Below are 12,764 nucleotides of genomic sequence, written 5' to 3'. Positions count from 1 at the left end.
GGACAATTTTGTCTTTTTTTATGGCTGAGTAGTATTCCATTGTATATATATACCACATCTTCTTGATCCAGTCATGGAGTTGAGGGACACTTGGGTTGCTTCCACTTCTTGGCTATAGTGAATAATGCTGTGATGAACATAGGGGTGCATAAGCCTCTTTGGATTGTTGATTTCAGGTTCGTTGGGTAGATACCCAGTAGTGGGATAGCTGGATCATAAGGTATTTCTATTTTTAATTTTTTGAGGAATCTCCATACCATTTTCCATAGAGGCTGCACCAGTTTGCATTCCCACCAGCTGTGTGTGAGGGTTCCTGTTTCTCCACAGCCTCTCCAACATTTGTTGTTTTTTGTCTTGGTGATTATAGCCATTCTAATGGGTGTGAGGTGATATCTTAGTGTTGTTTTGATTTGCATTTCCCTGATGATTAGTGATGTTGAATACCTTTTCATATGCTTATTGGCCATCTGTATATCTTCTTTGGAGAAGTGTCTGTTCATTTCCTCTGCTCATCTTTTGATGTTTGTTTTTTTGTTGTTCAGTTGTGTGAGTTCTTTATATATTATGGAGATTAACCCCTTGTCAGATATATGTTTTGCAAATATTTTCTCCCAGCTGGTGGGTTGTCTGTTCATTTTGATTCTGGTTTCATTTGTCTTGTAGAAACTCTTTAGTCTGATAAAGTCCCACTTGCTTATTTTTTCTTTAGTTTCCTTAGTCTGAGTAGGCATGACATCCGAAAAGATTCCTTTATGACCAATGTTGTACAGTGTGTTGCCTGTATTTTCTTCTATGAGTTTTATAGTTTCAGGTCTCACCTTCAGGTCTTTGATCCATTTTGAGTTAATTTTTATGAATGGTGATAGCAGGTGGTACACTTTCATTCTTTTGTGTGTGGCTGTCCAGTTTTCCCAACTCCATTTATTGAAGAGAATTTCCTTTCTCCATGGTATGTTCTTATCTTCTTTGTTGAAAATTAGCTGTCCGTATATGTGTGGTTTTATTTCTGGGCTTTCAATTCTGTTCCATTGATCTGTGTGTCTGTTTTTGTACCAGTACCATGCTGTTTTGATTACTGTTGCTTTGTAGTATGTTTTGAAGTCAGGGATTGTGATGCCTCCAGCTTTGTTCTTTTTTCTTAGGGTTGCTTTAGTTATTCGGGGTCTTTTGTTGCCCTATATGAGTTTTAGTATTCTTTTTTCTATTTCTGTGAAGAATGTCATTGAGATTCTGATTGGGATTGCATTGAATCTGTAGATTGCTTTAGGTAATGTAGACATTTTAACTATGTTTATTCTTCCAATCCATCCAAGGCATGAGATGTCTTTCCTTTTCTTTATGTCATCATCAATTTCTTTCAATAATGTCTTGTAGTTTTCATTGTATAGATCTTTCACGTCCTTGCTAAGATTTATTCCTAGATATTTTGTTCTTTTTGATGCAATTGTGAATGGTATTATCTTTTTGAGCTCTCTTTATGTTAGTTCATTATTAGCATACAGAAATGCAACTGATTTTTGTAGATTGATTTTTTTTTTAAAGATTTTATTTATTTATTTTCCCCCCAAAGCCCCAGTAGGTAGTTGTATGTCATAGTTGCACATCCTTCCAGCTGCTGTATGTGGGGCGCGGCCTCAGCATGGCCGGAGAAGCGGTGCGTCGGTGCGCACCCGGGATCCGAACCCAGGCCGCCAACAGCGGAGCGCGCGCACTTAACCACTAAGCCACGGGGCCGGCCCCTGTAGATTGATTTTGTACCCTGTGACTTTGCTGTAGTTGTTGATTATTTCTAATAGTTTTCCAATGGATTCTTTAGGGTTTTCTATATATAAAATCATGTCATCTGCAAATAATGAGAGTTTCACTTCTTCATTGCCTATTTGGATTCCTTTTATTCCTTTTTCTTGCCTAATTGCTCTGGCCAAAACCTCCAGTACTATGTTGAATAAGAGCGGTGAGAGTGGGCAGCCTTGTCTCATTCCTGTTCTCAGAGGAATGGCTTTCAGCCTTTCCCTGTTGAGTACAATGTTGGCTGTGGGTTTGTCATAGATAGCCTTTATTATGTTGAGGTACTTTCCTTCTATACCCATTTTGTTAAGAGTTTTTGTCATAAATGGATGTTGTATCTTGAAGACAGAGAACATTTTTAACGCTCCAGAAAGTTCCTCATGTCTCCCAATAGCCAATTCCTAGTGTTCCTCACACCAAGCAATATGATTCTGATCTTATTTCTTTCATCATAGAACTTGCTTTAGAACTTCGTGAAAATTGAACCATAATATATGTACTCTTTTGTGTCTGGCTGTTTTTTTTTTTTTGATTCAACTTAATTATCTCTGAGATTCATCCATATTGTGTGTGTATGAGCAACTCATTCATTTTGTTTGCTGTGTGGTATTCCTTGTATAAACATAGCACAATTTGTTTATTCATTCACCTGTTGATTGGCATTTGAGTTGCTTCTGGTTTTTAGCTTTTATGAGTACAGCTGCTATAGTCATTTATGTACAAGCCTTTCTGTGGACGTATATTTTCACTTCTCTTGGATAAACACCTAGTAATGGAATAGCTGCTGGGTGGTAGAGTAGACGTATGTTTAACTTTATAAGAAGCTCTGAAACTTCCAAAGTGGCTGATGCATTTTACTTTCCTACCAACAATGTGCAAGAGTTACATTTGCTCCAGATCTTTGCCAGCACTTGTCGGTATCTCCTTGTGTTTTTCATTTGGATTTTTCTGATGACTAATGATGGTGAACATCTTTTCATATGCTTATTGTCATTTTTATAGCTTCTTTTATGAAGGTTTATTTAACTCTCTTGCCCATTTGTTATTGGGTTGTTTGTTTTCTTATTTTTGAGCTTTGAGAATTCTTTCTATATTCTGGATACAAGACCTTTATCACATATCTGTTCTATGTGTGTTATATTCGTATGTCTACATGTATTATGTCTGCATTATCACGTATATAGAGTGACTGTTTCCTTGCAGTCTGTGGCATGCTGTTCCAGGCTCAGTGTTTCACTAGAAGGATCTCACAGGACTCAGAAGTTGTTATACTCATGGTTAGTGCTTCTTACACCAAAGGGACTCAGAGTAAAATCAGCACAGGGAAGGTGCGTGGGACAAAGTCTGGAGGACACCAGGCATAAGCTCCCACGTGGCCCCTCAGGGGATTGCAAAGGATGTACCTAATACCCCCAATGATTTATGACAACATGTGTGGAGTGTTGCCAACCAGGGAAACTTGCCCGCGCTTCGGCATCCCGCGTTTTCATTGGCGGTCAATCGGTGCCGCGTGCCTGACCCCCAGGTGGGAAGCAGGTGTTCACTATGAGTCACATTGTCAGTGCAAACTATCCGGACAGTCTGGCACAGCATGGCTCAAGGCCTCAGGCTTGCAAAAACACTCTTATCCGACAGAACATTCTAGAAGCTCAGTTCCCAGAAGCTATTCAAGGCCCAGTCCTGAAAAAAGGCCTGTCTTGGGAATGTGCAGGGTGTGTGGGCCCAGGCCTGCAGAACCCCCTTTCCTACACGCTTGCCTTTTCCTCTTCTTGATATCTTTTATAGAGCAGAAATTTTAAATTTTGGTAAAGTCCAACTTGTCAACTTTTTTATAGTTAGTGATTTTTGTGTCCTACTTAAGAAATCTTTTGGGGCCGGCCCTGTGGCTTAGCAGTTAAGCGCGCGCGCTCCCCTACTGGCAGCCCGGGTTCAGATCCCGGGCACACACAGACGCACCGGTTCTCCGGCCATGCTGAGTCCAAGTCCCACATACAGCAACTAGAGGGATGTGCAACTATGACGTACAACTATCTACTGGGGCTTTGGGGGGGGAAAAAAAAGAAATCTTTCCCTACCACGAGGTCACAATGATTTCCTCCTATCTCTTCTTCTAGAAATGTTGTAGTTTTAGTTCTTCTGTTTAGGTCTACAATATAATCCAAGTCAGTTTTTTGTTATGTAGTGAAGTAGAGATCTAGAGTAATTTTTTTCTCTGAGCTGTATCAGTAAGGATCCAACCCGGAGACAGAAACTGCACAGTAATATGAACAGAGAAAGTGTAGTATGAAGAATTGCTAACTGTGGCATGGAGTTGGAGTATTAAGGTTAGTAGGAAATAAGGAGACTCTCACATCCTATGACTTTGCTTAATTCACTTCTTCACTTTCATCTATTAAGATATTATAACTTTTCTCCTTTATTCTATTAATATGATTATAATGTAATTAATTACATAAATCTTCTAATGTTGACCCAACATTTTATTTCTGGGAGATATAAATACACACACACGTACATATTTACAAACATACGTTTGGTTTGCTAATGTGTGATGAGGATTTTTGTGTCTGTGTTCATGATATTGGTCTTTAATTATCTTTTCTTGTAACGATTTGTCAAGTTTTGGTAGCAAGGTTATGTTGACCTCATAAAATGAATTAGGAAGCATTCACTTCTTTTTGATTTTCTGATACAGTTTGTGTAAGTATTTTGCCTTTAAATGTTTGATAGCATTCATTTATCATTGAAACCATCTGGGCCTGGAATTTTCTTTGTTGGGGGAGTAGGTTCTAAGAGAGAAGTGGTCTACACTGTAAATGCCTCACAGAGATCAGAAAAGACAAGAAACCCAAGGAAAAAGCGCCTTTCTTCCTTCACAGTACACAGCCCCGGGTGCGCAAGTGGCCATGTCCTGGGGGCCCCTGTTGGGGTGCTGTGGGAGGGGTGGGTGGTCCTCTCTGGACAGTTCTGAGCCCCACAGAGCAGGTGCTCATGTGCCCTCTCTCTTCCTGCAGCTCTTCCTGGAGAAGAGGACATGGCTGAGGACAGGTGACGCCGAGAATCGTGCTTTCCGTACAGGTGTGAGTTGGGTAGGGCATTTGTAGTGTCTCATGAATTGACTGCTCACATTTACTTATTGGGCTCGTAATGTTTATTTAAAACGTACTTCTGTGAATTCTTTTTTTAAGTAATTAAATTTGTGACTAAGTAACACATGTACAAAATTCAGAATTCAGATGTACAAAAGAGTCAACAGCAAGTTCTGCCCCGGTCACCCGGTTTTCCCCTCCACCTCATCTCTGGCGCATCCTTTGGAGACCATCTGTACATAGACAACCACTGGATTATAGCCTTTGTTCCCTTCTTTTACACCCAAGTGACAGAATGCTATGTACACAGGGTATCACTTTGCTTTTTTTTATTGTGGTAAAATATGCGTAACATAAAATTTGCCATTTTAACCATTTTTTAGTATACAATCCAGTGACATTAATCGTATTCACAATATTACACAACCATTACCACTAACTATACCCAGTTATCACCCCAAACATAAACTCTGTACCAATTAAAAAAATAACTCCCTGTTATTAACATATGGTATATGTTGTAGTATATATCAGAACTAAATTCTTTGTTAATGCTGAATAATATTCCATTATATGCATACATCACATTAATGGACACTTGGGTTGTTTCTACTTTTTAGCTAATGTGAACAATGCTGTTATGAACATTGGTGTACAAGTGTCTGTTTGAGTCCCTGTTTTCCATTCTTTCAGGTATATATCTAGGAGTGGAAGTGCTGGGTTGTGTGATAATTCTATGTTTAACTTTTTGAGGAACTGCCAGCTGTTTTCTACAGCGACTGTACTGTTTTACCTTCCCACCAGCAATGCACAAGGGTTCTGATTTTTCCACATCCTTGTCAACACTTGTTATTTTCCGTTACTTTTATTATAACCATCTTGGTAGGGGTGAAGTGATACCTCGTTATGCTTTTGATTTGCATTTCCCTAATAACAAATCATGTTGACCATCTTTTCATGTTTTGTTGGACGTTTCTATATATTCATTGGAGAAGTGTGTATGCAAGTCCATTGCTCGTTTTTAAACTTTTTTTTTGGTGGTTGTTGAGTTCTAGGAGTTCTTTATATATTCTGGATATTAAACACTTATTATATATGATTTTCAAATATTCTCTCCCATTCTATGGATTTTCTTTTCACTCTACTGATAGTGTCCTTTGATGCACAAAACTTTAAAATTTTGATGAAGTAGAATTTATTTATTTTTTAATTTTGTTGCCTGTGCTTCTGGTCTTATGTTTAAGAAACCATTGCCAAATCCAAAGTCGTGAATATTTGCCCTTATGTTTTCTTCTGAGTTTTATCATTTTAGCTCTTAAATTTATGTCTTTCACCCATTTTGTGTTCATTTTTGTATGTGGTATAAGGTAAGGGTCCAACTTCATTCTTTTGCATGTAGATATCCAGTTTTTCCTGCTATCTGTTGAGACTGTTCTTTCCCCATTGAACAGTCTTGGCACCCTTTTCAAAAATCAATTGGCCAGAGGGGAGGGCTTATTTCTGGGCTCTCAATTCTATTTCATTGGTCATCATGTCTATCCCTATGCCTGTATCACACTGTTTTCATTGCCGTAACTCTGCAGTAAGTTTTGAAATCAGGAAGTGTGAGTCCTCCAACTTGGTTCTTCTTTTTCAAGATTGTTTTAGCTGTTCTGGTTCCCTTGAAATTCCATATGAATTTTAGGATAGGTTTTTCCATTTTTGCAAAACACATCATTGGGATTTTGATAGGGATTGCATTCAATCTGTGTATCGCTTTTGGTAGTATTGACATCTTAACAATGTTAATAAGTCTTCCAATCCATGAACACTGAATGCTTTTCCATTTTTTTGGCCTTCTTTAATTTCTTTCTTTTTTTTTTTTTTTATTTTATTTTTTTCCTCCAAAGCCCCAGGAGATTGTTGTATGTCATAGCTGCACATCCTTCTAGTTGCTGTATGTGGGACACGGCCTCAGCATGGCAGGAGAAGCGGTGCGTCGGTGCGCTCCCGGGATCCGAACCCAGGCCGCCAGCAGCAGAGCACGCGCACTTAACCGCTAAGCCACGGGGCCAGCCTGGCCTTCTTTAATTTCTTTCGGCAATGTTTTGTAGTTTTCAGCAAACGTCTTGCATCTCTTTGGTTAAATTTATTCATAAGTATTTTATTCTTTTCGATGCAGTTGTAAATGGAATTGTTTTCTCAATTTCTTTTTCTTATTGTTCATTGGTATGAGCATTGAATATGATGTTAGCTGTGGGTTTTTCATGTATGGCCTTTATCATGTTGAGGAAGTTTCCTTCTATTCCTAGTTTATTGAATGTTTATATCATGAAAAGGTATTAGATTTTGTCAAATCCTTTTTCTGCATCAGTTGAAATAGTCATGTAGTTTTCTTCCTTCATTCCATTAATATGATATATTACATTGAATGATTTCTGTATGTTGAGCCACCCTTGTATTCCTGGGATGAATCTCACTTGGTCATGGTGTATAATCCTTGTAATATTCTGCTGAATTCAATTTGCTAGTATTTTCTTGAAGGTTTTTGCATTTTTATTCGTAAGAGATCTTGGTCTGTACTTTTCTTGTAGTTTCTTTGTCTAGTTTCAGTTTCAGGGTACTGCTGGCCACATAGAATGAGTTAGGAAGTGTTTCTCCTCTTCAGTTTTTTGGAAGAGTTTAAGAAGGGTTGGTGTTAAGTCTTAAGTGTTTGGTAGAATTCACCAGTGAAGCCATCTGGTCCTGCACTTTTCTTTCTTAGGAGATTTTTTATTACTGATTCAATCTTCTTACTTGTTCAGATTTTCTATTTCTTCTTGAGTCAGTTTTGGTAGATTGCGTGTTTCTAGAAGTTTGTCCATTTCACCTAGGTTATCCAATGTGTGGCTAATCACATAATGATTTCAGCACTGTTAATTGAATAATTTGTCCTTCAGATATTTGTAATATCACCTTTATGACAATTGTTAAATATATAAGAACCTGGTTTTGGGGTTATCTATTCTGTTCCATTATTTGTTTTCAAACTGAAACAAAGTTTTGAACTGAGGCAAAGGTAATTTAATAATGGTAGATTTGTAAAGTTCCTTTTGCCTGATTTTTCTCCCAGGTGAACTTTAGTATCATTTTTATAGCAAGGTAAAAAATTTTATTTTGCCTTTTGATTAATTTTATAATAAATTTATGATGAATATATACCTTTTTACTAATCAGTCTTCTCATGTGTCAGTAAAGTTTTGTAGTTTTTTTCCTAAAAGACTTGCATTTTCGGGCTGGGCTGGTGGCATAGTGGTTAAGTTCATGTGCTCCACTTTGGCGGCCTGAGGTTTGCTGGTTCGGATCCCAGATGCGGACCTACACACTGCTCATCAAGCCATGCTGTGGCAGCATCCCACATACAAAACAGAGAAAGATTGGCAACAGATATTAGCTCATGGCCAATCTTTCTCACCAAATGTATATATATCTCCATATAACACATAAGAATGAATAGATACACTTTGAATGAATTGTTGCTCATTGAAAGAGGAAGGGCAATGAGAATGGGGAAAGAGCATACAAGGGAAGAAAGGAAGGGAGGGAGGGTGGGAGGGAGGAAGGAAGGAAGGAAGGAAGGAAGATGATATTCATTCAGTCAATTACTGGAAACTGAAGTCTAGCAAACTTTTTAACCTTTGCCAATTCAACAGGTAAAAAAATGTTACTCCTTTAATTTACATTTCAAGTTTTCATTAGTGTGGTTGAACATTTTTTCATATATTTATTAGCCATTTGAATTTCTTCTGTGAATTACTTACTCATATCTTATGTCCATTTTCTCTTTCTTGTTTTATTCTTGTTGATGTATAAGAATTTTTTTTTTCTGAGGAATGTTTGCCATGAGCTAACATCTGTTGCCAATCTTCTTCTTTTTGGTTGAGGAGGATTCACCCTGTGCTAACATCTGTGCCCATCTTCCTCTGTTTTGTATGTGCGTTGCCACCACAGCATGGCCGCTGATGAGTGGCGTAGGTCTGCGCCCAGGAACCAAACTAGGGCCACCGAAGTGGAGCATGCCAAACTTAACCACTAGGCCACGGAGCTGGCCTTGATTTGTAAGAATTTTTTACTTGGAAGATTATCAATCCTTTGAAAATGATGTACCTTACAAATTCCTTTTTCCAGTTGGTTGTCTTTCAGATTTGTTTAGGTCATACAGAAAATCTAGATTTCTTTGTTTTCAAGTATGCTTATTGTTTTCAGAATGGACTCTCCCTTGATGTCAGCCTTCCCCAAGGTTATTCTTTTCAAAAGCCTATAGTTCCTTCTCTGACTATTATGGCTTTAAAAATGAACACATTTAGTCCTTAAGAGTGATCGAGGTGAGTATCTTCTTTTTATTTTTCCAAGTGATTAGCCTGTTGTCCGATACCATTTTTGAGTGGTCCATCTCCCCTTGCTGGCCTAAAAAGCCCATGTGTTTGTCTGTTTACGTGTCATGTGAGCTGCCTGGTTTCATGAATATGGTGTTGTTTTAATGACCTTGGTTTTGAACCAGTGTCTAATTGGGAAAGTTCCCCTCATTTGGCTTCTTTATGAAAAATGTCTTGGGTTTCCATTTAAATCCTTTTTTTTTTTTTTTGGTGAAGAAGATTGGCCCTCAGCTAACATCCGTTGCCAATCTTCCTCTTTTTTGCTGAGGAAGATTAGCCCTGAGCTAACATCTGTGCCCATCTCCCTCTTTTATATGTGGGATGCCGCCATAGCGTGGCTTGATGAGTGGTGCTTAGGTCCACACCCAGGGTCTGAACCTGTGAACCCCAGGCCACCAAAGCGGAGCACGCAAACTTAACCACTATGCCACTGGGCTGGCCCCTAAATCTTTTTTTTTTTTTTTTTGCATTTAATATCTTATTCTTGGTAGCCATGGTTAATATTCTCCAGATAAGCTCATAATCAAGTATTTGGAAAAATATGTATTCAACAAAATAGTTTTCATTCCATTATCCAGTTACTAAAAGCTTCTGTTTTCATTCCATTTCTTCTGAAGGAAAAATCAGTGCACAAATATGTAATATCAGTCAGCCTCCCTTTGTCTTTTTTATAAAGACTTTACTTTTGGGGCCGGCCCCGTGGCTTAGCAGTTAAGTGCGCTCGCTCCGCTACGGGCCGCCCAGGTTCGGATCCCGGGCGCGCACTGACGCACCGCTTTTCCGACCATGCTGAGGCCGTGTCCCACGTACAGCAACTAGCAGGATGTGCAACTATGACATACAACTATCTACTGGGGCTTTGGGGAAAAACAAAAAGGAGGAGAATTGGCAATAGATGTTAGCTCAGAGCTGGTCTTCCTCAGCAAAGAGAGGAGGATTGGCATGGATGTTAGCTCAGGGCTGATCTTCCTCACAAAAAAATTTAAAAAAAAGACTTTACTTTTTTCTTCAAGTACCTGATTAAGAGCGTACCCTCTGTCCTTAGTATATATAATACACTAAAAGCCTTGAATTCAGTCCTTTAATCATCAATGCTTAAATGAAACAGCCCATTCTGAGTTCTCTACATAGATTATCAACTGTACCTTTAAAAATGACTTTCTATTTTGGGGGCCAGGCCGGTGGCGTAGTGGTTGAGTTCGCGCGTTCCGCATGGTGGCCTGGGGTTCACAGGTTCGGATCCTGGGCGCGGACCTACTCGCCACTCATCAACGATTGTGTCCTACATAGAAGAGCTACAACTCTACAACTGTGATACATAACTATGTACTGGGGCTTTGGAGAGAAAAAAGAAAAAAAAGAGGAAGATTGGCAACAGATGTTAGCACATGGCCAGTCTTCCTCAAAAAACAAACAAACAAAAAATGACTTTCTATTTTAGAAACTAAATTTCCAAAAGGAATTACCATGAACATAACCTCTAGCTGAGAGAAGCTCTTCCCAGTAGGGTCTGGATAAATTAATTCTCCAGTCATAAAGATCCTCAATTTCTCATCACGTTTAACTTATATTTAGCCAGAAGCAAAGAATCAATTTACAGCTAAACCAAGCGTCTCTATAAGTCTCCATTTAAATCTTTAATCAATTTGTTAACATCTGAAGCCTGCTGCCCACATAGGTAGGAATTTTGTTTGAAGAACAGTTGATTTTTTGTAATATTTACATTGCATACTTATCCTTTCCTGACTGTATTCTTACTAATTAAAACTATTGTAAATCTTTATTAATAGGTGCCTAGAGCATTTTACTTTTGAAAATTCAAATTGTAAAATTTTATTACAAATTAAAAATGATATCCTTAAAAAATCTCAAGTTGGTTACCTGTGAAACAATTTTGAAACCTTAGGTATTTAGGTGAGTTCATTTCTCCTTGCTGGAACTACCTTTCGGTTTATACTTGTGGGTGAACTAAAACAGACGAGGGAGAGCATGGTGTTTACTCAGCCCTTGTCTGACTGGCCTGGGGGTACATATTCTCAGCTGTTGGATCAGCCACTTTTGTCCGTTTGCCCCCTTGTGGTTTTGGACTATGTGAGCATCTGCTTCGGTGACTGTGGCACTGAGTCAACTGCTCGCCTGGCTGGATCTCTGAGGCCTTCTCTGTCCTCTCAGGGCTTTGGTGAGGATGCCCTGCAATGTTGCGACTCAGCCATCACCACTTGTCTGTCCCCCTGGCCTCTGCTGCCCTTGGCTCTGGGCGATATCAGTGGATCTTTGGTGAAGAGGCTCCATTCCTGGTGAGGTGGGCACTGCCACTTGTAGGGTCTCTGTCTCAGGGTGTCTCCACCTTTGTGGAGGAGAGCATGTCCCCGAGTGACGGAGATGGTGCTATTGCCCTGGCTTCTCCAGTGACTTCTTCTTCTTCGCCTCTCACTCTGTCCTGACAACTCAAGGATTCATACCTAGAAGCCAACATTGGGAGTTGGGGGCAGGAAGATGGTCCTGAGGTCCTGGGAGTGGATGAGCCCAGGGAGACACCGAGGAAGGGAAGAAAAGGGGATCCAGGAGAGCCCAGGACAGAGGTCTGTGGACCCTAGTCATTTGAGGAGGAGAAAGATGGGGAGGCCCCGGGTCTGAGCAGGAGGGGCCAGGAGAGGGTGGTGCCATATTTGTGGAAAGAATAAGAAGGAAGACTGAGCCACAAGTAAGCTGTACCTTGACATCATTCACTGCACAACCCCAGCACCTAGTTCCCTCTTGTTTGCTGAGCCCTCACCAACCTTCCTTCCAGCAACTCTTTTTCTCCTGTTCCAAATAATTTAATATTCATATTTCTTCCTTATCCATCTGTTCATTTTTAAAAAACATCCCTGTCCCTTCTCCTTGGAATATAACCTTTATCCTGAAATTTGTAGGAATGTTTTTCTTTATGGTTTTACCACACATATCCCTAAACCATATATTGTTCTAATTTACATGTTTGAACTCTGAATGTATTAACTTGCCAAGGCTGCCATAACAAAACACCATAGACTGAGTGGCTTAAACAATAGAAATTTATTTTCGCACAGTTTTGGAGGCTAGAAGTCCAAGATCAAGGTGCTGTCAGGGTTGGTTTCTGGAGAGGCCTCTCGCCTGGCTTGTCAACGACCCCCTTCTTGCTGTGTCCTCACCTGGGCTTTCCCCTGTGTGCATGCACTCCAGGTGTCTCTTTCTCTCCTAATATGGACACCAGTCCTATTGGATTAGGGCTCCATCCTTATGACCTCATTTAACCTTAATTACCGCCTTAAAGACCCTGTTGCCAAATACTGTCACAGTGGGGTTTAGGGCTTCAACATACGACTTTCGAGGGGACACAGTTCAGTCTGTAAGACTGAATAAATGCGTACTCCATGTTTCACTCTACAATTCGCTTTTCCGCCTTGACATCATGTCCCTGAGATCCTCACAGTTGGGCCTGTAGCTGTCATTACTCTGCTGGAATGCCTTA

At 39.7% G+C, this 12,764-nt stretch overlaps 1 protein-coding gene across 8 annotated transcripts in view; it reads left to right on the top strand.

Moving 5' to 3' along the window:
- LOC131398511 (zinc finger protein 184-like) overlaps positions 1–12,764 on the top strand; it is a 40,690-nt gene that overhangs the window by 4,328 nt on the left and 23,598 nt on the right. The window contains exon 1 of one of the 8 annotated variants that reach the window (XM_058532121.1): positions 11,193–11,573. The exons of the other annotated variants lie outside the window; for them this stretch is intronic. The gene's annotated coding sequence lies outside the window, so the exon portion shown is untranslated. Of the gene's footprint in view, positions 1–11,192; positions 11,574–12,764 lie in introns of those variants that run through there. 8 annotated transcript variants of the gene reach the window in all.

Source organism: Diceros bicornis, chromosome 35 (assembly GCF_020826845.1).
Source record: "Diceros bicornis minor isolate mBicDic1 chromosome 35, mDicBic1.mat.cur, whole genome shotgun sequence".
NCBI lineage: Eukaryota > Metazoa > Chordata > Mammalia > Perissodactyla > Rhinocerotidae > Diceros > Diceros bicornis.
Note: the sequence above shows the minus strand (reverse complement) of the source record. Positions and strands in the feature narration are given on the sequence as shown.